The sequence below is a fragment of the Hylaeus anthracinus genome, unplaced genomic scaffold (assembly GCF_026225885.1).
Source record: "Hylaeus anthracinus isolate JK02 unplaced genomic scaffold, UHH_iyHylAnth1.0_haploid 5, whole genome shotgun sequence".
Classification (NCBI taxonomy): Eukaryota; Metazoa; Arthropoda; class Insecta; order Hymenoptera; family Colletidae; genus Hylaeus; species Hylaeus anthracinus.
The window spans coordinates 8,946,587-8,969,027 of NW_026535322.1; the positions used below are offsets into that span (position 1 = coordinate 8,946,587).

The window sequence follows — 22,441 nt, forward strand, 5'->3', positions numbered from 1 at the left end:
GAGGAAAGATAAAGGGACAGGGACGAGGAGAGGATTCGGTCTAGATTCGCGCTTCCCTCTGTATCTCTCGTTCTCTAAATTCGTTCACTTTTTTTTCCACCCCTCTTTTCGCTCGTTTCTTTTTCCCGCCCACGCACTCCCGCTGCTTTGTTTTCGTTTCGTTTTACTCTCGTTTCTCGCGCTAGTCTTTTTTTCGTTTTCGCTTTCCGCCACTCCCTTTTACCTCGTCGCTTCGCCATCGCGAGGGTTTGCGAGTTAAAACTTTTTACCGCGGACAACAACCGTAGATAAGGACGGCGCGTAATTCCTCGCTCGGGCGGTAGAACTACGCCGGCAATAAAAGGGAAAACCGAAAAAGGGGAGCGCTAGGATGATCGGGAAAAAGCGAGAGAAGCGCAGGATTCGCCGATAGCTTTAACACTTCTGCTCTATCGCCTTGTGGGATTCGTGATTAACGCGTGCGAGTTTACCTAAACGCACGGACTCGTTTTGTCTACAGGCAGACCTCGAGGGAACAAAAGGCTCTTTAGATATGTTCCTAAGTATATTTTCGTAATTGGGAAACGTGCACGGAGACCTTGCTTTTATTAGAAGGGAAGGGTTACGTCGTCTCGACGGGACTTTTTCCGCCTTGGATCCGTTTGGGTCTCCTTTCGTTCGGTTACTCTTTTTCCGCGTACCAATAAAATAACTCCAAAGGCACGGGGAGCGCTAAGCAAAGTGTTTCACTTTACGTAACGAGCCGGAGTTGACGCGAAGCGGAACGTCTACGCGGAAACGATAACGCACGCACGTCGTGGCCACGCTTGTAAAGGCCCCTTCCCCAGCGGAAGTTAAAGTCCGTGTCGTGACGATCCGCGCGTTTTCCAAGGCGTGTTTCACGGCGTTTTCTGTCGACGCGGATTACTTCACCGTGCATAATCCAGCTCGACTGCGCCTAAAGAGTGCAGGAATACTCCTAGCCGGCTATGGCTATGGCTTCCCGTGTACGCCATTCGCTCCCTGGAATAATTATGATATCGTGGAAGAGATACTGTACGGGGTGGTGTTGTTCACATCGGTGCACAGGAAGGGGCGTAGCAACGGAGTTGATAAACCTAGTTATAACGTGGTCGCCAAGCTCGATTTGAGCCACCCTCGCGTTGCCATTTTCGACGATCTTTCCTTCCTTCCGAAAAAGGTAAGAATTAGTTGGTCGATTAAGGAGATATCTTTTTCTTTTTCATCAATTTCGAGACGATACAATTTAATCTTTAATGTAGATTAAGGGAAGAAGTAAAGGATCCATTCCGTCTTCTTGGAACGTAGGCGCGCAGCGTGGGAGGACGCTTCATCCCTTTGGGTTTGTTTATCGCTCATCCTTTCGAGTTGTACGTTGAAAATAAACAAGTCAGATGGAAACGCGGGAAGGCGGACCGAGTGAATTCATTAAGAGGCATGTTGCGCCGTTAAAACTGTTCCGAGACGCGTGTCTGGAAATTCAAGTCGCGGTCGCGACGACGACGCCTTAACTCGCCTTAAGGCGTTGCGTGCGCAGGAGACGAGTCCTCCCGCGAATTTCACCGGCGTTAATTGCCCCGAGGCGAGGATATCGTAAGTTCGCGATTCTCTTCGTCGCTTCTTCGCGAGTTTCCGGTTACACGGTTCATTCGTAACGACGCAATTCTCGTTTCTCGTGCCGTTTCTCTCATTAAGGGGTTACACCGAGTAGGGGACGTAAAATATTCATGATTCTTTAAAAAGTAATTGCGATGGAACTCTCCGCCGCGTTCTAAATGGTCTTACTCCTGACACCCGAGTGTACATTGTTCGCAGAGTACAACAAAAATATTTTTAAAAATATTTTATCTTAGTTGGTGACGTTCTCTTTTTAAAGTGCATAACTATGTGTGTCATCAAGCCCATCATCTATGATATCTATATGATATAGTCGTCATGACACAAAATACCGTTTTCATTTTATTGAAAACCATTTCCTCCCAATAACTTCATTTTATAATTCGGATAGCAATTTTTCAACCTCGTGTGACCCCTTAATCGTCGGCGTCACATTTGTCAAGGGTGGCTCGAGTTTCCGGCGTGACTTCGGTCTCTCTTCGCGAAACTTTGGCGAAAGACGCTGGCAGCCACTTGGCTGAATCACCGCGACCCTCCTTGCGAAGATTTCTTTCCTTCCGGACGTCTCACTTTCGCTTGTCTTCTCGCGACTATTCCCCTGCTCCGTTCGTCCGGTCGACAATAAAGTTGAACCGACTGTCTACGTTTAATTGTATTAGAACAAGAAGCTACCGAGTATCGCCTCTTAATTTTAGCTCTCTCAGTTTCTTCGATTATTTAAGCGGTTGTCGCAAATACCTTCCCGAATAAAGGTCAAACTGAAACCATTCACAAAAGTTCGTAGACTTCTTTAAAATCTCCGAATAATAGATTTGATCAATCGTTCACGTCACCCTTAATCAGGATCTTTCAATAGAAAAATATACCAAAGTAGATAGAAATACTTCCACCGTACAACTTCGGATATTTCGCATCCAGACGGAATATCGCAGGCGGTCGTATTTAGATTTCACGAGGCACCGCGAGAATCGAATTCCGAGCTCCAAAGAGGTTGAACTTCGCGAGAGTTGTACGTCACGGAAGAAACTGATCAAAGGCCCGGTTCTTCGTTACGAGAGTCGACTCGACGTTTCCCTCTCGCGTTCGCTCGGCTCGCGGGAGCATTACGACGACATTATCTTCCGCGTCACGATAAATTCTTCACGTGCCCCACGTGCACACCGAAGCGGCTGCATAGGCGTAACCGGCACCGTCTCCGAAAATTTCCCCCTCCTTGCGGTTATTTATGCTTGCCGTCGCGGAAACTTGGAGGCGAAAGTTGGCGCCGGATTCGCGACGCACACACGTGGCCGAGTTAACGCTATGACAAACGACAACGCGACGACTTCTCATACGAGCGAGTTTGCCGATGCAACCGCCTCGCCCCTGGAATTAATTCTTATTAACTGATACCAGGGTTTGCGAAATGGATTCTCCTGGAATAGCGGCTCGATAACGCGGATTTGGTGCGGCTCTGTCTAAGGACCAAATAGAACCTCAACGAAGCGAGAATGTATGCGCTTAAAACGAGTTAACAAAACTAAAACGACGAGACGGACGTACGGGCACTCTCTTAGAATAAAGAGAAACTCGGTGGATGTCACATGACTCGAACCCAGGGAGCATTATCAATTAGAGAAGCGGAAGATCGACGCTTCGGAGCCGTGGGGTCCCGGGTTGACGAACACCTCGTCAGCGAGGATTGTACGAAACAATTCATTTGCAGCGGAAGCAACTTTCAGAAAGACGCAACGGAGCAGACCGGTACCTGGAAGCGGATAATTCGTGAAGCGACGTCATCGTAGCCCGCGCTAACAAGAGTTCCTTGCTACGCTTTTCGCAGCTAATCAGATTTAACTGCTTCTCGCAGGACCCGCGGCAGCGAATGCGAAACTGCCACTGCAGGCCTCGTTATCGCATCCAGTTCTGTCGTTGTTATCGTCAGCGTTGTCGCGCTACATGTCTCGAAACGATGAAACTTTTGGCGGCGAGAGAAGCGGAAGAATGCCTGACCCGTTAAAGGATCCGCGTAAATCCGCGATAGGCTTTTTTGCGGCGGTTCTGCTGAAGGGGCAAGAAGGAAGGGTGCATTTCGTCCTGGGCTTGCAGGCCGTTACGCGTATGGCGCTAGTGTCTCGCACTGCTTAACTTCCAGGTCGCGCCTTCTTCTAGTAGAATAGCATTTCTTTCTCTTACAGGAAAAAGAATTACTCGAACAGCGAAATACATTCCCTGTCTATTGGTTGCTCGATTGCTCATCGTTCCTGCCAGCAAACGAAACACGGTTGTGCTCATTGAAAAATTCTCGAAGCGTTTTCACGCGACGGCCTGCGAGTGGAAACAGTTCATTCCCGACGTTACCAGTCTGCCGCAAGAAAAATATATTTCTCGAGGGCTTGGTATCGTGGCTTCGCGTCACGTTTCAGTATACGTTTATTAACTTGCAAATGACGGGAGTCTGTCGACCCCTTTATCGACCGTTTCGGCCGCGGGGAACGCCTCGTAGCGATAAGTCGACTCGACGAATTACGCTCGATTCGGTAAGTAACCGGCGAAAATAATTCAACGATCGAGATGCAGCGTTCTTCAACAAAAGTAAATACCAACTTGCCTCTCGCGCGTTGAAATATTTCATCGCCCAGGTTATTACGTCACGACCCCGAGATTTTCCTGGGCAAATTGTTCGGTAAATTCTTAATCGCGCAGCTGGTGAATTTGCATTCAACTGGAAATTCAATTTAAAGGCTACTTATATCTCGTTCCGTACCTAGAGACCGTTGCATCTGATTATTTAAATTTAAACAAAAAGCCTTTCGGTTGCGTCATTTTGTTAATTAAACGTCCCCTTCGCATTTGATCGTGATTGACCCGAAATCGTCGCCGTCTGGAATCGTTGATACGCTTATTTGTCTCTCGATTTTAGATTTGTCCCATATTTAATTCAATGTAAATAGAGATATAAACCTAGGTCTATTTCATAAAGTATCGATTATCGGATGAATTAGTTGTCAGTTATTGATCGATCAGAGAGACTCACGGCTAACTTTCTCGACGCTGCGCGTTGATGGATCGAGTGCTGTTGGATGATCATTCTCCCAGGTTGAACTCGAGTACGCGACATTTCATCGATAGATAATGTGTGCATCGACGTCGTCGAAGGAAGTTCTCCGTTATGATAATGATTATACAGTCAAATCTCGGTAGGAGTGCCGGCGATCTTCGGGGATTGTTCCGAACAATGATTTGTAGTGTTAAGCGTTACATCTTTCATCAATAATCGCCCTTTCACATCGTTCAAACGATGAAAATTTTCGCGTACACCTTGGTTAAGGGACGAAACGAAAAGTTGCGACCGTAGGTGGCAGCTGAATCCTTCGTTCTCGCCTTGAACGATTCGCAGTCGCGCTTAGCACGTGGGACCCGCGCTGATAACATTCGTCATCCGGAAGTAGGGTCTCCCGAGCCTTGGCTGGGTTAAGTTAAGAGCCAGACAGGACACGGAACGGCTTCGATGCAGGTGCAATCTCACGTTGCATCTTTAGTATCGACGCACGTTACGACTCCGGTCTAGCGGAACGTTTACTACCGTCGAGTTCTGTTCGGTTTCTATTGTTATGCGGGGGAATAAAATTTAAGTAGACGGCGGAAATACAAGCAACGATTCGACGTCGATGCAACTTCGTGGATATATCGTTTCTCGGAGGTACGCGATCAAAAATGGGAGAAAAGAAAAAGGTAACCGGTTCGCGTATTACACGATCGATTGATAAATCACCGGTGAAATCGCGCGCGGCATTAAGTCGCTGATAATGCGGATTTGATTTGCTCGATCGACAACGTATTATTGTGTTCGTTGCCGTTGATATATACGCGGCAGATAGAAATCGCTTTCGATGAAATACGAGTGGATCGGTGCCGCGGTCTGAAAATCGTTTTCGTTTGACTTATGGTTAGATAGGGATCGATTTATCTTGGACGACGTGCGATCTCGATCTACTCGTTCGGTGTTCGACGTAACACCTTGGTCTCCTATACCTTGGCTTGTTAGGGGTTCCAAATTAAAAAAACATCTTTTTCTTGTAAACGATCAATCCGTGCAAGTGGAATGCGCTTTAAAAATTTGATACGACCGATATCGTAAATAAAGGATCGAGGGTTCGTTGGTTGGTTCCATGGCAGACTTCTTCTTCGGTGGTCCGCGATAATATCGGTCGAGGAACGTACTGCTTGGCGGAAGTTGGCGTGCTCTGTTCCCTTTCCGCGTATTGTTAGGCGGGCTGGGTTTCATCGCTCCCTTTCCACAGCCGACGATTCCAGCTCCACTGTTCCCTGGAAACCGTAAGCATAATTGCGGAGTCTTGTCTTTAGAAACTAGGCACCTCGACGATACTTTCCACCTCGAGCCTGTCAACCGAACCTACTAATGAGGAAATTACAGCGTCCGCGTGTAATCGATAACGAAGTGTCGACGCTGAATTGAGGCAAGTCGGTAACGGGCGAACTTTCAGCTTCGATTATTCAGGTGTCTGGCGGTGGAAGGAAGATGAAATCCATATCGGGGCAAATTCCATTATTTCCTTGACCCGAAATCAACCCAAGTGGTCTCTTCTTTTGACGGGTGTTAAATCAATTCACGGACTGGTGAATGGGAGCACTGGAAAAGGAGAACGTTAAAAATTGGTCTTTACATTAAAAATCGCAATTTTATAGTCCCTCTATAATCTAGGTCTCGAAACTACCCCAGAATCTTTATTAACTTAATTTCTTTTAGAACAATAGATTTTTGTCCACGCTCAAGTACCAGTTTCATTAAATACATTATCGTCCAAACGTTTGTTCTCGAATCGTCGAGTAGCTCTTTTCATCCCATCCCGCGTTGAAACAACCTTCTTGTTCGATCCGTGGATCCTGGAACGCGTCGAATATTTTCGCGCAGAACTCGGTCGTGTTTCGAGGTCGATACGATCGAGAGAGAATCGTAGGTACGAGCACGGCGGGGGTTATATTTTCACAAAATTCCAGCAATTTCGTCTGTAAGTTCCCTCGTCGCCAAGTATTTGTTTTCCAAACAGAACTTGGTCGCCCGCGAGCGAGCACTACTTCATCCGGGCATTAATACACTCTAATTGCTCCTCAAAATTTAATCTCGCATTCGAGACTCAAAACAATCTCTCGCGATTGTTTTCCACGCGCAGAGTTCTCCGTGCGGAAATGGATCGCGTTTTTGGCCGTACTACCGAGGGTAGTTACGAAGAGCAGTCTATCTTTCGACTCGGGATTGGATTTACGGGTTGCCTTCGGACGATGCATCGCCGTCGTTATCTCGAACGTTCGTTAGGAGTTCCTTAAACGATACACGGAGGTTGTGGATAGTGTTTGTACAGACAGTTTCAAACGAAACTATTTGCAACTCCGTTTAGTCTTGGATCTTCGTAACATCGATAATTCCTCTTGCTTAAGAGGTTACACGCAGTTGTTCTAGGCTTGGTTCAAGAATTTTTGGGTAGGGTATCCGTTTCGTTCGTTACTTTTATTCTTTCGGCAAATGTGCGTTGTGCTTGGTGCACGTCCGAAAGCAACTCCCGGCGTATAAAGCGCAATTAAACGTAGTCGCGTAAGCGAGCGTGTTAATTATTTAATAAACGTGTCCTACCAAACCGACGATCCGCTGTATGCTTTTTTCTTGCGACTATTAGCTCGGATTTTACCCGGGGAACGTTTCGTTACGTTTATATAATGCTGCTCGTACCGCAATGGATTTCACAAAGTAAACGTACATCCTCTTTCCAGGTACACGGGGTGTACTGGTAGCGAGTAAAGAAAATAAACGTTATTACTGTGCGTTCGTGCTACAGGTAATAACACTGGGTAACTTATCGCGAAATAATGTTACGGAACTGCTGCAGAAACGATTTATAGATTATGGTTATAGTAGCTATCATGATTATGAAATTTGTGTAATCGAAACTCGAAATGACCGAATAATAGATGGTGGAATATCGTTAATTCTGTTGGAATTGTTTGTAAAAGTACTCTTCTTTCATTGGAATGTAATACTTGATATCTTTGATGTAGAGTAAAGTGGAAGGTTTCGCGTGTTCCCTCTTATGAAACAAAAGAAATATGGCGGTCGTTTGAAGTTCGAAGAACGAATAGCGTGGTATGAAAATAGCAAAAGGTAAAAAAAAGCGAGTGTCGAAACTGTTTTGTTTACAGAAAAAAGCACTTAAAGTTAAAAAGAGCATCGCGAAACGGTGCGCGATCACGCAGGTGCACGATCGCAGCCAGGTGTCGGGTTCAAGGTATCGCGCGTGCTTTCTCGCGTCGCCGAGAGTGCTGCTCAACCTCGTTCCAAATGCACCTCACTTCCGCCCAAAAATCCCCGTGAAACCGTCGGCTCTCGTGGGCAAATACTGACTCTCGAAATTGACTACGAACGATGCGCAAATTGCGAAACCGTCGGTCACTCTGTTCCGCTGCCCATTTTCATTTTCCTCGCTCGCGACGAGTCCCCATTTTCCACCCGTCGCGAATACTTTTCTTCATCTTTTATTTTGTCCACCTCTTCAGATAACTCGAGTTATTCGCCACGTAACGACCAAACGTGTGTTAAACGAGGAAAATTTGCTCGATGGTTTATCTCATCGGTCTTGAAGGAGGGCTCGTAAACGAAGTATTGAAAATGTGTTTGGATATATATTTTTAATCGTGGAATTAAGAGGGTGCAACATTGTAACGACCTAGTCCTCAGGGGCTGTAGCTACATTTGATTGTAAATCTAGTTACAGTAAGGGCTCAGCGATCCCGAGGTACCCGAGCTATATGAGGCCAGTGGGCCCCAACAGACGTCTACAAGAATTCCATGTATGAAGTTAAGGGTCGATGTAGAATAATGTACAATGTGTATCTTTTGAGAAATGGGCCAAAAAAGTCGATATATTTAAAAAAATTTTAATGTTGCGCCCTCTTAAGATAGTAAGAGGTTGTTTTTCTTAGACGAACGGTGGACGACCGTGCTTTATCTCCCATTGTATCCCAGCAATTTTTATTTAAATTTTGCTTATTTCCGTCGTAGGGAAACGTTATCGTCGCGTCGCTGTTCTTGACCGATCGAAGCCGAGAGAGTTTTAAAGCCCCCGTTGTATCTTTGCGGCGCAGCTGTAAGCACGCTCGAGCAACTGGGTCGATCTCCAGGGAAATAACTCGCTCCCTTTTAGGGAATATTCTTAAAGGATGCAGCGATATGTTTCCTTTGAACGACGGGGGTACGTCATCGACGGCGACGATGCGCGAGGCCGCTGGTATTCGGGGACGGATGAAAAAGAAGCAAGGAAAGTACTTAGAGAGATCAGAGTGGCGAGCGGGAGGGTTGGTAATTCGCGCGCGAGGGTGCGAAAGACACGACGAGGCGCGACGGAGGAGATTTTAATAAACACTGAGAGAGGTTCGTTGCTATTATTGCAATCGACAACGATACACACTCCCGAATCTGCACGCATTATTGTGCCCCGTCTTTTGTGCTTCTGTCCGCTTGCTCCCTCGTTCGTCGGCTGTGTACACGATTCCCCTGGTAAATGCAGCTTCGTTTCGCGTCCCTCTTTATTCCGCGCTTCGTCATCAGAGAAATGCACTCTTAAACATTCGTTTTCGTAACATCGTCCCCCCTTCAACCCTCTTTGCTTGATCTCTCCGAAGAACGTGTCGCGAGACTGCTTGTCCAAAACGTTTCGTCTCATTAGACGGTCTCGGCGCGCGTGTCTCTTTCATACGGTAAAAACGATGTTCGTGTAATTTGGAATATAGTAGGAGAGCACTGGAGAGCACAAGTTAGTCGCCGTACTCTTCGAATCGGGACAGAAAGAAAATGGAATGAAAGTAGTAAATCGTGATAGCTTTAAATTAACCCGTGGGGTATGTCGAAGGATGTATGAAAACGGTGCTCTTGGAATCTTTACTCGAATTGTGCTCGTCGGGGGTAAAAAGTAACCGTTCTCTAATTCGAGAGAGACGCTGGTGGTGTTAGGCTAATTGAGTACGTTTCGGAGGCAATCGGATGGTCCATTATCGTGGTGTCGGAATCCGCGTCGCGGCGACACGTACTTAGCGTACCTCGGGGTGTCTAAAGGTGATCGAGGCGATTATTGGTCCGTTAGGACGCGTGGCCGGTCGATCGGCTTAATGGACTCGCACGTACCAGCCGAGCTGAATCAACCTCCGATCTGTCCTTTGGACGACCAGCCCCACACCTCTCGTTTATAAAGGCTACGACATCGTTGGCTGGTCCGACAGGCGGTAATTGCCGGTCATCTTCCCACTTTTTGCGAAGGGTGGATCGCTTTTCCCGCTGTGTTCGATCAGCTACGCTAGCATCCCCCTTTATTTCCCTGCATTTTTACCTTTCCCTTCTAGATAAATTCGTCGATCGAGACCTATCGGTGACTCCACGAGGGAGATATTTTTCCTCTTCGTGTAAGCGATATGACTAAGCTCTTTCGCCAATCTTTCGCTCTTTCCCCTGTTTAGATAACGTTTGGACGCTGTTTTCCCCAAGAACTTGATTCTCGGGGGGTTGCGACAGCTCTCCTGGTTCTCGAGGTTGTGGTTAGCAGACTTCGAGTCGAACGGTATCAGCAGAGAAGTCGGGACAGGGATACCAAATGAAAAGAACAGTGCACTATCGAGAATAAAATAAAATGGGGAGGGTATACCACACTAAACAAAAATGGTACACGCATTTGTCATAGCCTGCATTCAAGAACTTTTTTTTTTTAACCAAATCTCCAGGAATTGTCATTACATTATTTTTAATTCCACAGCAATAAAATTTTAGCCTCGTTGGGATTTTCACGATGATTAGTTTGGCAACCAACGCGTTAAAAAAAAACCGATAACTTTGGAACTCGAAGGTTGAAGGTTTTTCCAATAAAGCCGCTACTTTGTTGGTAAAAAGAGGATGGTTGGGAAATTCGGAGCCAGCTTCGGAATCGGAGGAGGCCGTTAATTACCAAATTCCTAATTACACGTACGAATCTTGAGAGGAAATTTGAACGGTGGGCGCAAAAAGCGCGGGGTTCGTTAGAAGGGCCCGGTCGAGAGGCAAAACAGGTAGTTAGGGTCGTCGAAGGGGTCGAGAGGCACCGAGAGGACGCTCTCGGGTTGCCGGGTCGAATTTGAATCCGAGATTAGAAAGTAGCTTCTGCTGGAATTTCCTCGGTGCGCGCCGAGGGATTTGAGGTCGCGTGGGGCCGACGCGGCGTCGCGGCGACCTACGAGCATGCGTTTATTAAATTGCTATCCTCCTGTGGGGTTAACGCCCCCCCCCCTCCCCCTCCCGGGCTACCCTTCCGACATCGCGACGTTGCCACGTTTAAATCTGAATTAACTGCTCGGGCGTGGTTCTCAGGTGCGTAACCCTCCTTCCTTTATACCCCGGCGAGGAAGAGTTTGCCTTGGACGTCCTGTTGCTCGATCCTTGCAGACTTTAGAACCTTTTATTGGAAGGGTTATTCAGAGAATTAGGCTTCAACGAGTCCGATTCGCGTAATATTACATAAAGGAATACACGAATAACGTGAAAGTTCTTCAGCTTTTACTATTTACTCACGCATATGACCGTCGCATATTGCGTTACACGTAGAACAGACCGAGGAATTCCCTTGTATAAAAAGTAGGATAATTTCATTTAAAGAAAGAGCAATTTTATCTCGCAAGCGCAAGAGCGCAGAGAGCCGGTCAGTCACGAGGCCGTCGTTCTCGCAGGCTCGTTTTCGCGCGTACGCGAGTCGAGGAGGGTGGTTTGAAAAGCTATCTGCCAGGAGGCAGGTTAATTTCGATGTGTACATATTTGTACGGGAGTGGAGCGCTCGGGCGAGTGGTACTCGAAGTTTCAACGCGTGCAGCGCCTCTTGGAATATTCCTATGGCAGAGTGGCGTTGTTCGGCGATTTATGCGTTTCAATGGCTCCCTGAACGCGGATCCCAACGGTGTACGCGCGTCGTCAGGTGCCAGCTATCGTGCCTCGAGCTGACCGAGAAATTATAGCTCGCTTTAATTTCGAGTTGTTTACTTTATTGCTGGAACGGGGAAGACGCGGATCGATAACATCAGCCGTGACATAATAACAAGGAATGATAATGTATTAATACTTTTTCCTGTAATTTAATAAAAAACACATGAAATCAGTTTCGTTACAAGCTCGAAAATATGACTCCGTTGGATCGCGCAAGAAAAATTCAACGTAATTGCGAGCGTTGGCATTTTTCGCAGCTCGTAATCCTTGGTGATCGTCCTTCGTTCCCCAGGAAAACCCTGGGAAAGGGTGAAACGAGGAATAGCGATAGAATCCATAGCGCGCTGTACCGCGCGCGAGTATATTAAGCGTTCAAAATTTATGGTTGCTCAGGGTTCGCTGGGTTTTGGCCAGAATTCCAACGTTCCGGCAAGCTTGTTCCTTCGTTTAGTATCGGTTTTCTTTTTTCTCTCTTTCCGTATGAACCCCCAGTCCTTAATGAACGAAAAACTCCCCCGTTTGCGGCCAGGATACACGTGACTCGCGAACGACCGCGCGGATACGCTATCCCTTCCGCGGAAAATACGCCACTTATAGAAAAACAGGTGCTACCCTTATTGCTGGCTGACATATTGCGACTTGTATTGCCGTTCCTTCGGTTAAGGGAGCCAGCCAGCTGCTTGGCACGGAGCCGTTTGCGGAATAAGTAAACGCTCGTGGAGCTCGGATTAACCCTTCGCGACGAGAATTAACCCCCTCCGCGGGGGGTAGGTGGCTTTTATTAAAGAACGTCGATTAACCATATTTTTTTCCAGAATTTCCGAAAGTTAATCGAAGTTAACAGAAACAAATATTTTCGTTAACCAAAAACCAAGTTCACCGTGATTTTTTAAAAACTGCGCGAGAAATCGTGGAGAAGAATTCGACCCATCTTGTGCAAACAGTTTTAATAATAATTGTTGATTTCTTTAAGTTCTCGAAGAAAGAACGTACAAAGCCTGTTAAGCCCCTCGAGCATCGTATTACAGTCTCTTCTGTAAAGTCGGCTTTTCATTAAGTGGCCTCATTCGATGATTTATCGCGCTCAGTTGTTCAATGTTCGCGGAGGGCTTCCAACTCGCCCTCCCTAGGGTAGATTTACTTTGTCGTTATTTTCAGAGGATACGGAACGTAAGGTTTCGCCCGTAAGTGTATTCCCGGCGAACTCGATGGAATCAATCTACTTACGCGCATCTCCTCCGTCCATGCTCGGATGGACTCTGGCCTGCATTCTAATCCTCTTTTCCCGCTCTTTGTTGTCCATTTCGAGGCTACGCAAACACCCGGTCCGTGAACAAATACCGTTCCCAGGCGTGTGCTTCTTATCTCTCGCCTGGAAAGGGGAGCTTTATTTTTGCTTTCGGACCCTTCGGTTCCTGTCAGCGTTCGCGGGCTTCCGTGTTGCTCGCAAGAGGTCGTCATCGAGGATTTTTCCTACGATTTGGTTCTGGGAAACTGGAACGGATTCATTTTCCAGCGTGAGTGAAAAACAGGTACACGCGAACGTTGCGGTAAAAGCTCGAATTCCTCGCGTTGTTCATTGAATTTATTTATTCGACTCTTACTCGAATTTCTCAAACAAACACAGTGTAACGGTCGTGATTGTTCTTGTCACTCCACGTACGAAGTTTTTGTAGTACACCTTTTAGGTCGTAATACGTTCGCCAATGGTTGTAGATCCTTTGTTATCTTTTCCGAAGAATTTTTCTTTATAATGTAAATGAGAAATAAACGAGGACCGCTGCTTACAGTTCCGTCGTTTTATCGACTGTAAGTTTATCGTTATCGTTATCGTTTCGCGAAAGGATCGAAAACGATTTCATCTGAAAAGGACGTCGCGATAACTTTCGTTCTATTTCTCTTGGATAGCCTCGTAGGTCATGTTTTACGGAGATTAAAATTGGAGACTGGAGAGACGGTTTCGCGAAGATTATCGATGGATGAGACAATGAAAGTACGATAAGAGCAGCGTACGGTCGCTTTCGAGTGAGTCGTCGGGTGTCTTTCCGTATTTTCGTCGCGGGGGAGAATATTGTTGACGCAGTGTCACGCGTATCTCTTCCTGAAACTTTTACGATGTTTGCTTTATGTCTGCGCTCTTTTTCTTTTTTATCACGACCGTTTTTATACCTTCCCGCACAGAGGAGATCAAAGTTTTCACCGTCCTGGGGACGAATTTTGCAGTGCTCTAGTCAACGGGGACGACGGAAAGAGCTTTGAACAAGACCGTTTTTACCGGTTGCGTCGGAGGATCTCTCGGTGTTTTACTCCCTACGCTTTTCATTCTTGACTGTGTTTCGCTCGCTGCTTTTTTTCGCCTTCTCCCTTCGCTGATCGTGTTGCGTGCTATTACGTCGCGAATACGTCTGTGCGCTCAAAGTGCGTTCAAGATAAATACGCCGACCATATTTCAAGTGAACATCAAATTTATGTTATTCTACTCGCTCCTTGTAGGTACTTGGCGAAAGATTGTATCCATCAACGATCAACGTGTTAAATGAAAGTATGATTTATTTTCTAGACAATGTACCATGGCATAATCCCCAGGCGTGATTTAGTTTAATTTAGTTCTTCAAATTTAGTTTCGAGATCGTTTATGAATCATCGATCCCCCGTGCCCGAACGCGTCACCGCGAGAATTTATCGACCAATATCTCCAAAAGGGTGAATGCAAAGGGAAAATGAAGAGTCGTTCCGGATGTAAATCGTCGATCGTCTTTGAAAACGTTGTTCCGTCCCCCGTCTCCTCTGACATCCTATCCCGTCGATTTCAACCCTTCGCTACGGGTCGCGCGCGAAGGGGGTGGAAAAGGACCAGAAGAAGTCGGAGAGGGTGACTCTCGTCGCATTAAGGAATCGAGCGAATCCAGGGGACGACGGCGATGCCTTTTTGAGTGGCAATATAGCAGGAAGCTCCGCCAAACGAAAGAGTAAGAGCCACCCTTGTGTCGTTAGGATGGCAGTCGGTTCGGTTGTCACCCTCCGACAGACACCTCCCCTGGGACCCCTTCGAGGTACCTCCATGGCCGTGTTTCGGTACCGAGCCGACTCAAAAACTACAGTCGACGCGAAACAGGCGGTAATAAAACCTAGGATGGATGGGACACTGTCACGAATATGGGACCCGATACAAACTTACGATATTTAACATTCGTACTTGCAGATCGATCCTGTGCAACCACCATTTTAACATGGTTTGTTCAAAAACTATATTTTATTTTTATACACCGCGAATGTTTATGCATTTGAAAAGTAATTTGATTTTAATTACTAGACTACGGATTCACAAAATTGTGGGTGATTACGTCTCCATCGTCGTAATCTCGTGGTTCGTCTTCGCGGTCCTGGGATTCCTTTGGACAATCGTCGAACGGTTCTAGTTATATTCGGATCCGTGCGGCATTTCAACGAACCGACGAGTAAATTACTATTCCGCGTTCGCGTCTCCGTTCGAGGATACGGCTCCCCGTGAAAACAAAGAAACGGGTCAGCGAGCAGATTGCGGGCAAAGAGAGCTCGCCGTTTTTCGTCACATCCAATTAAGCGACGTTTTTCCTCGAGAGGAGTTCGCGTTCGGTATTCACAGTTGTCAAGGATTTATCTTGGCGCGGATTATTGCTGCGAGCGTCCAGGGAGAGTTGCGCGCGTGCAATGGAAGACCCTCCTCGAGTCGTCGAGTCTGTAAGAAGTTAATCCACCATCTTCGTTTAATAATAAGTGCACTTCCGGGCCACTGAATTCGTAAAGCGGCGGGCGCACTCGAGTTTTCCGCAGTTACAACGACCGAGAAGCCTTGGGGGAGGGACAAGGGAGAGAAGAGGAGAAAAGAGAGAGAGAGAGAGCTCGTATAAATTGTAACTACCTCGGACCACGTCCCACCTCGCCGACGGCGTTATCGAATCTGCAATTAAAAAGTTCCGCAACTAATTTCAATTTAATCGTACGGCCGATCGCACCAGCCATCGCGCGCCCTCCTCGCTTTCCAGCTCCACTCGTTTCGCCTCTCGCAGCTCCACCAGTTCGTTTCGACATTGAAAAAGGTATCGCGCCGGTTTAGGGATTTGTCGTGTTTAGTTTTGGAAAAATTCCATCCTCTTCGATCGGGGTTTCGCCAACCCTTTCGCTCCCTAATCGGCTCGCAATGCTTTCGCGCTTCCACGCCTGCCCACCCTTATCGTAGCATCGCTTGTTTGTCGACACTCCGAAGCGAAAGTGGAAGTTCTGAAGTCTCTTATGGACACCCTGTGTACGAGTGTTTACCGTCTAAAAATTGAGAGAGCTCAATGATACCTATGGCTCTCGACCATAACAAAAAGGTGCGCGATAAATCGACTTTTCGAGAACGCTGGACTAAAATACTCTCTCGAAGCGCCGTGACGCGAGGTCCGGCTTGAGAAATCGATTTATCGCGCCGCGGCGGTGTTTCGAGCGTTTTATGCAATTATTCGTGTGGGACGTCTAACGAGTGTGCACCGGCGCTCAGATTTTCCATTCCTTTCACCAGTTCCGTGCGAAGGCCTCGATATTAACGCGAAACGTTGGCGTCGTTACTGTAATTGTACGAGTGCGCCTTGGTGTTTTTATTCCGAGACTCGCGGCGAGCAACACCGACGCGTTTTAACACGCTTTTTCCTTTTTTGTTTCAGGTGAGTGTCACCCATCGAATCCGTCGATCGAGGACGCATGTAAGTCTTGCCCACGCGAGTTGCCTCCACTTTTCGATCTCGCTTCTTTCGAAGGTTGCGCGGGGTGAATACTTGGTTTATCACGACCACCTGGAACACGTTACCTTGAGTGGCACGTGAAATCGCGCGAGGAGAAAGTTATTTGTCTCGCGGGAACAAACTCGAGGCCATTTCTTCGCGCGATTCTAAGGTCGTCCATAGTTTTTTTTTTAAAAATAGAGGAAAAGGATGGACAAAGGCGAGGTTGCATCGTTCAACGAGATCCATCTTTTGTGCGATGCAACAAAGAAGTTATTATTATCGTCGTTGTTGATACTGAATTTACATTGAACGCCACGCGTGCAGAGTTAATTGAATATTATCACTTTGAGTTTATACTACAGAGTTGAATCTTCTATATTGGCATGTATTAATTATTATAGGCTATTAAAAAGCCTATAGATAGTTTCTTTGGTAGATAAGAGGGTTAAATTATTTTCTAGTGAGATATTCGAGCAAGTATCGCATTTTTTCACCTGACTGAAGTCGGTCATTTGGAGGGAATAATTACCCAAAAATCGTTACATTTTAAAATATTTTTCATCGATCGAAACAAAGTGGATCAAGGGTGTAAAATACCGGAATTATTCGAAGAATGGTGGAGATAAACGTATCAGACGACCGAATAATCCACCGTGCGAATATTTAACACTTCGCGAACGCGAGAACTGAATGCAAAGACACGGCGAACATTCTCTCCCTCGCGTTGTAATTAGATTTCTTAGATTATTTACGAGCGACGATCCGAAATCGACAGGAATTTCTCTTCGTTCTTATTAGCGTAATACGTTGAGCCGTGCACCGGGGCCTTTAGTAACTCGAGCGTGCGGTAGCAGAGACTCTCCGGGCGTAATTGTGTAACACGCTTAAGGCTGGATCCACACCGAATGGTTTCCAGCGTCACTAATCTCCCCTCAATGGTCAAATCCTATCGTTACGAGAGGGTTGGCTAATCTTCCCTTAAGCTGCGAAACGCGTTCATGGCGAGCCGCACCGACAGCCGCCTAGGAGACGAGTGTGCAGTGTACTTTCCCTTCGTCGGCTGGACCAGCGGAAATCCGCGGCGTCGTCTGCGCGGAATAGTCCCTCCCTTCTGAGACGGATCACTCGGCTCCCAGAGATCGTTACTGTTTGCGATTCGGCCGTTTTCGAAACGCGCAACAGTCAGTCTCGTTTTCGATACGCCATAGAAGCTCGACGAAGCTTAGGCGCCATATATGTAGATATATATAGGATCGCGAATGAAGACCTGGTTGTAGGTGTAAAGTATAGTTTATTAATCTCTTATACAATGAGAAAAAGCGTTTACCGTCGCGACTCTGTTTGTTCCCACGTATGTTTCTATTTAATCGTTCGATATCGCGCAACGAATAAGGACTTGTAAATCCACAAATATGAATTCACATCGTCCTTTTGCGATGCGTAATCTCAAACGAAGATCTCCGACGATGCTGGCGTTTATTTCGCGCAATTTCTGACCGCTTTTCCGGCTAAATAGCAGAATCCTTTGTTAGCCCGTGCCCTTCTTCGGTCCTTTATTTCTCAAAGGCTAGTTCGCGTTGGTTTGAAAAAGGGTCATGGTTCGTTCGTCGAATAAAGGTAAACGTATTTAGTGCGTTTGAACTCCGCGCCACGGGAAAGATTCCGACTCTTTTCAGCGAAATACTCCCGCTCGAGGAAGTCGCCCGTCCCTCGGACAATGCAATCCCATTTGTTCGAGCAACTGCTTATTTTCCCTGTTGTCGCATGCAGACGGACGATCGAGCGAGAAACGTGACGGAGTTAGGGGTGGAGCGAGGAGGGTCCGCAATAAACGCGAGAAGCTCTCCGGCAATCAAGATTTCATTGTCGACTGAAACGCTCCGCGGGAATGCTCGGACGAACCGAACGTTTTTCAGACGATTCGCTTCGGCGTACCTCGTCCCGCTATCGACCGATGTTTATTCATAAATTAATGGAAAATACACGCCCGGGGAAACTATGTTTATTCCCCCCGCGCGAGTTTTCATCGCGTCGCCGTCAATATTCGATGGTTATCGACGTAATGTGTTGGAGAATTAATCGTCTTAACGCGCTAGCTTTGGAATTCCCGTTCTCGTTACCGCGTTTTGAAACACGAGGCACGAACGGCTGCAATTACGCAACCGGCAAGAATCATAAATTTCCACGCAACGATTGCCTGTAATTATCATTTCGCTTTACTCGCGAGCGGTCACTGATTATCTAGCAACGTGTCTTTCAACATGTCTGTTTCTGACTTTAAAGGAAGTCCAACTCGTGCGATAATTCGTAAATTTGTTGTACATTTTCGGAACATATCTTACTTCGAAATTCGATTACTTTTATTCGTATTCGTACCAAGAATCGTTAAGAAATTCGTCGGTGATCAGAATTCGGATAGTTCGGCTTCAACCGCGGAACATCGTCATGTATTAAATGTCCATTGGTGAACATTGAATATGACGATGAAAAAGTGACCGATGTGATGCCAGTTGCGAATAATGCATCGTGGAAAACGAAATCTTACCTGCATTTTCTTGATTATAATCCGTTGGAGAATTCAGACAAATCTCTTTTGCGCGAAGGTGAGTGCAGCTGGAAGTAGCTGGAGAGCAAAGTTATGAACTCGAACTTTTAGAGAATCTCCCTCTCTCTCTCTTTATATGTATATATATATATATATATATATATATATATATATATATATATATAGCTGTATACGTATATATAAAGGAGAAGGGAAGAACACGAGGGAAAGACGCAAAAAGCAGGACGGAAAAGAGGACGAAAGAACTCGGCGAGTCTCGGTGAGTCGTGCAAGTTATATATTCGAGAGAGGTCCCACTCAGCTATTTGTCAAGCCGATGCGAATCTTCGTCGGAAGTTGTGAAAAATTCCCAACGAAGATGTTACGAAAAAAAATTTTCCTGTCTAGTCGGATAACGATCTCAAGACTGCCGGAACGAACTTGTTATCCTTAATCTTTTGCGGTAAAAGACGCGGAAAAAAAACGGAGTCAGCTCATTATTATACTCTGTAGACGTGCAGCGGATGATGAAATTATCGCGAACACTTCGCAATGCTACTTGTTCAAAGTTTGGTCAATCATTTCTTTAAGGGGAGGGTCTGGTTCAAGCCATTGAAAGTGAGGAATGTTTTTTCCCCGAACATGACCATATACATAGCTTTCCACGTACAATTTTGTATCGAACAAAATTATTTGTTATCGCTATGTATCCGATAAAAGACCCTGCAAGTTTGATAAAAATCCGCTTGATACACCATTTTCAAAAAATTCGTAAAAACATGCTAATTTTCAGCGTCCTGAGCCGGGTTATACCTTTAAAACCTTTAAACGAAAACGAGGAACAGGTTGGCTTGAACCGAGAAGCGATCGTGCTTCAATTTGTCTCTACCCCCGTTCCGCGGGCCGGCTAAATTGAACGAAAGAGCTTAATTGGCTCACGAGTTGGAGTTTGCGCAGCCTTGGTGTACGGAAGGTGGTGCATCGCGTCGACGGAATTGCACATTGAGGGGATCGTCGTTAAAAAGATAAGATGTTGGACGAGCCGTACACGACGACGTATAATCCCGAGAAATCAATCGGCCAGCCGAGCGGCAACCTATACCTACGGCACGTAGACGGTGAATCGCGTGCTACCAAATGATTAGGTTAGATCAAGTTGGATCGACGGATGTGCCGGGCTGCAGGGAACCGTGTACACTATCGTACACGTGTGTTCGTGGAGGGGGCGGAGGACAGACGGGTTTCGAAATTGCCGAACCGACCGACAGCTTATCCACTTTATCCTGGCGGTATTACGAAGCCAACGTGCGACCCACTGTATCCGAGTATCTCGGTCCATCCCCCACCCTGCCCTACGGTTCCCTTTCCATCGAGAAATTCCAGTGGCCGCTCTTATTTATCCAGGGGCTCCGGATCGCAAAGCATCCCCGAGCTTTGTCTTCCTCTATCCGTCCCCGTCGCAGAGAGATCTCTCTTCGGTTCCGTTCCATCCCGTTCCGTTTCGTTTCCTTTCGTCACCGAGACCAGCCTTTGCTCCCCGCATTAATTTATGGTCTTCCACCTCGAGACCTCGAGCTCGATTCATCGCGAGCATAACGAAAACACTGGGTGCCGGTATCTCTAACCGGCTATCCTGTCGCTCGTTCCCACGTTCACTCCGATTCTTGGCGCGTACGTAATTCAATTAACTCGCTCGTCTGCCTCTTCGTCGATCCTCGGTCCGTTAATTGATCTCTGTTTGGGTTAGTGAGAAGAATCGACCGGGATACAAACGAAGAGAGGACCTTTGTCGCGCGGGTATCCTCATCCGCACCTCGATCGAGGAACATCGTTGTCTTTACGGTATACCAAGTTAGGATCGTGAAACGGAGGTTTGCTTTTGATTGTAGCCCCGTAGGAACTTCGTTTATCGATCTCATATATAATAATGGACAGAGAATATTTATCGTCGCGTTGCGTTCCGTTCTCTTCTGTCTCTTCTTCGTGTCCTGCCCAGTCTTCGATAATTTCAATGCTGTCGACCAACTCGCGCTTCCACCTCAATTCGTTTGGATCTGGACCGTAAGACCGATCGCGTTCCGTCGGTCGAAGAACCGAGAGTAAAAGGAAAATCGTATCCTCGCGAGCGAGCACGGGGCCCAAAGTTACAGGGTTTTCGAGTGGAAATTCAGCGTGCAGCAAAAAGTTGGCTGCAGCCTGGGAGCGGCACCAGCACGCGAACACGACAAGCTGGAAGCACAGGGTGTGGGAGGAGGGGGAGGTTGCGAACTACTAAGTTTGCAAGATCAACTAAAGTACCCTGGTGGTTGGTGGAAAGTCGGGCCGAGAATACGAAGCGTGGCAACAAAAATAAAATAAACGGGGCTTATCCGTAGCTGGCCGGGTGTAAATTACACGAGGACCCAAGCACGCCTAGCTAGGAGAAAATGTGGCCACTACTGCCGTCTATTTTCGCGCGTATACACCGCATTACGTTGCGATAGCGACTTGAATTACTATGCAGTTGTCGCTACGGAGCAGCCAGCGATGCTTTAGTTGCCCACCTGCCGTCGATGACGATCGATGCCGATTCCCACATATTTTTTTTCTGAACTCTCTGGTCGTCCCGGTTTCTGTTTTAAATAGAACCGTGCATTTTTCATGGACAGTATCGACCCCCGGAAGATACGACCATCGAAGAGCGAACAGTTTACGAGATACTTTATATTTTATGACGAGATATCCGGTGGAAATCCTCGACGAAAAATGGTTTCCGTCTCGTTCGCCAGATCCGCTTAATTTTTCTTGCACGGGTCTTCCGAACCAAAGACTGCGTTCGCGTCCTTTTGTTTCACCGAAAGGGCGAAATAAAGCGTATCGTTTGAACGTAAGCGCCAAACAATTGAGGGATTTAAAGAGAGAGAAAATATATAAAAATGGTAGGGGGCTGTTGAACGAATTTAATCGAGTTGTCTCGAGACACGTTCGATATACTATTTCCAAACTCGAGAAGAAAATAGCTCGTATAACATGTTGACTGTCAGACTGATTTACACGGAAATGCGGATAAAATTTTGTTTGGAGACAGTTGGAAATTATAGAATCTGACATTTGTCGTATTACAGTTTTATATTCTCGTCAAAATTTACGAATTCTATCGAAATTTGTTTTCATTAATGTGTCTCTGTCACCCATGAATGGGCGACGTGGCGTTCAACGCGATAACAATGAATTAACTTACCGACAAATTCGACGTCCTCGAAGGGTGAAACGATACCGTGTGGTCTCGAATCGACGAATCCGACGCATCCCCGCGATAATAAAGTTTCCCCAGGTTGTAATATCGAGCGCTCGACGTTGGGACGCAATCTCCGAATCCAGTCCGCGTATCCAATTTCCGAGGTCGTTGCTAAAATCACCCCTGAATTACGCGCAGACGTGTACCGTGCGGCGTTTTCGTGCACCGATACGTTGCCCGCGCAAAAACCGCACACGGGATTCGAAAACCTTCTCTGCTCTGTACGCCGAACTTTGCGAAACGAGCCCCGATAAAGGTCCGAAAGTGGA

The 22,441-nt window shown here is 46.7% G+C and overlaps 1 protein-coding gene across 4 annotated transcripts in view; it reads left to right on the forward strand.

Annotated features, from left to right (window-relative positions):
* The window catches only part of LOC128896078 (beta-1-syntrophin), a 319,965-nt gene that overhangs the window by 43,618 nt on the left and 253,906 nt on the right, over positions 1–22,441 (forward strand). The window lies entirely within an intron of this gene.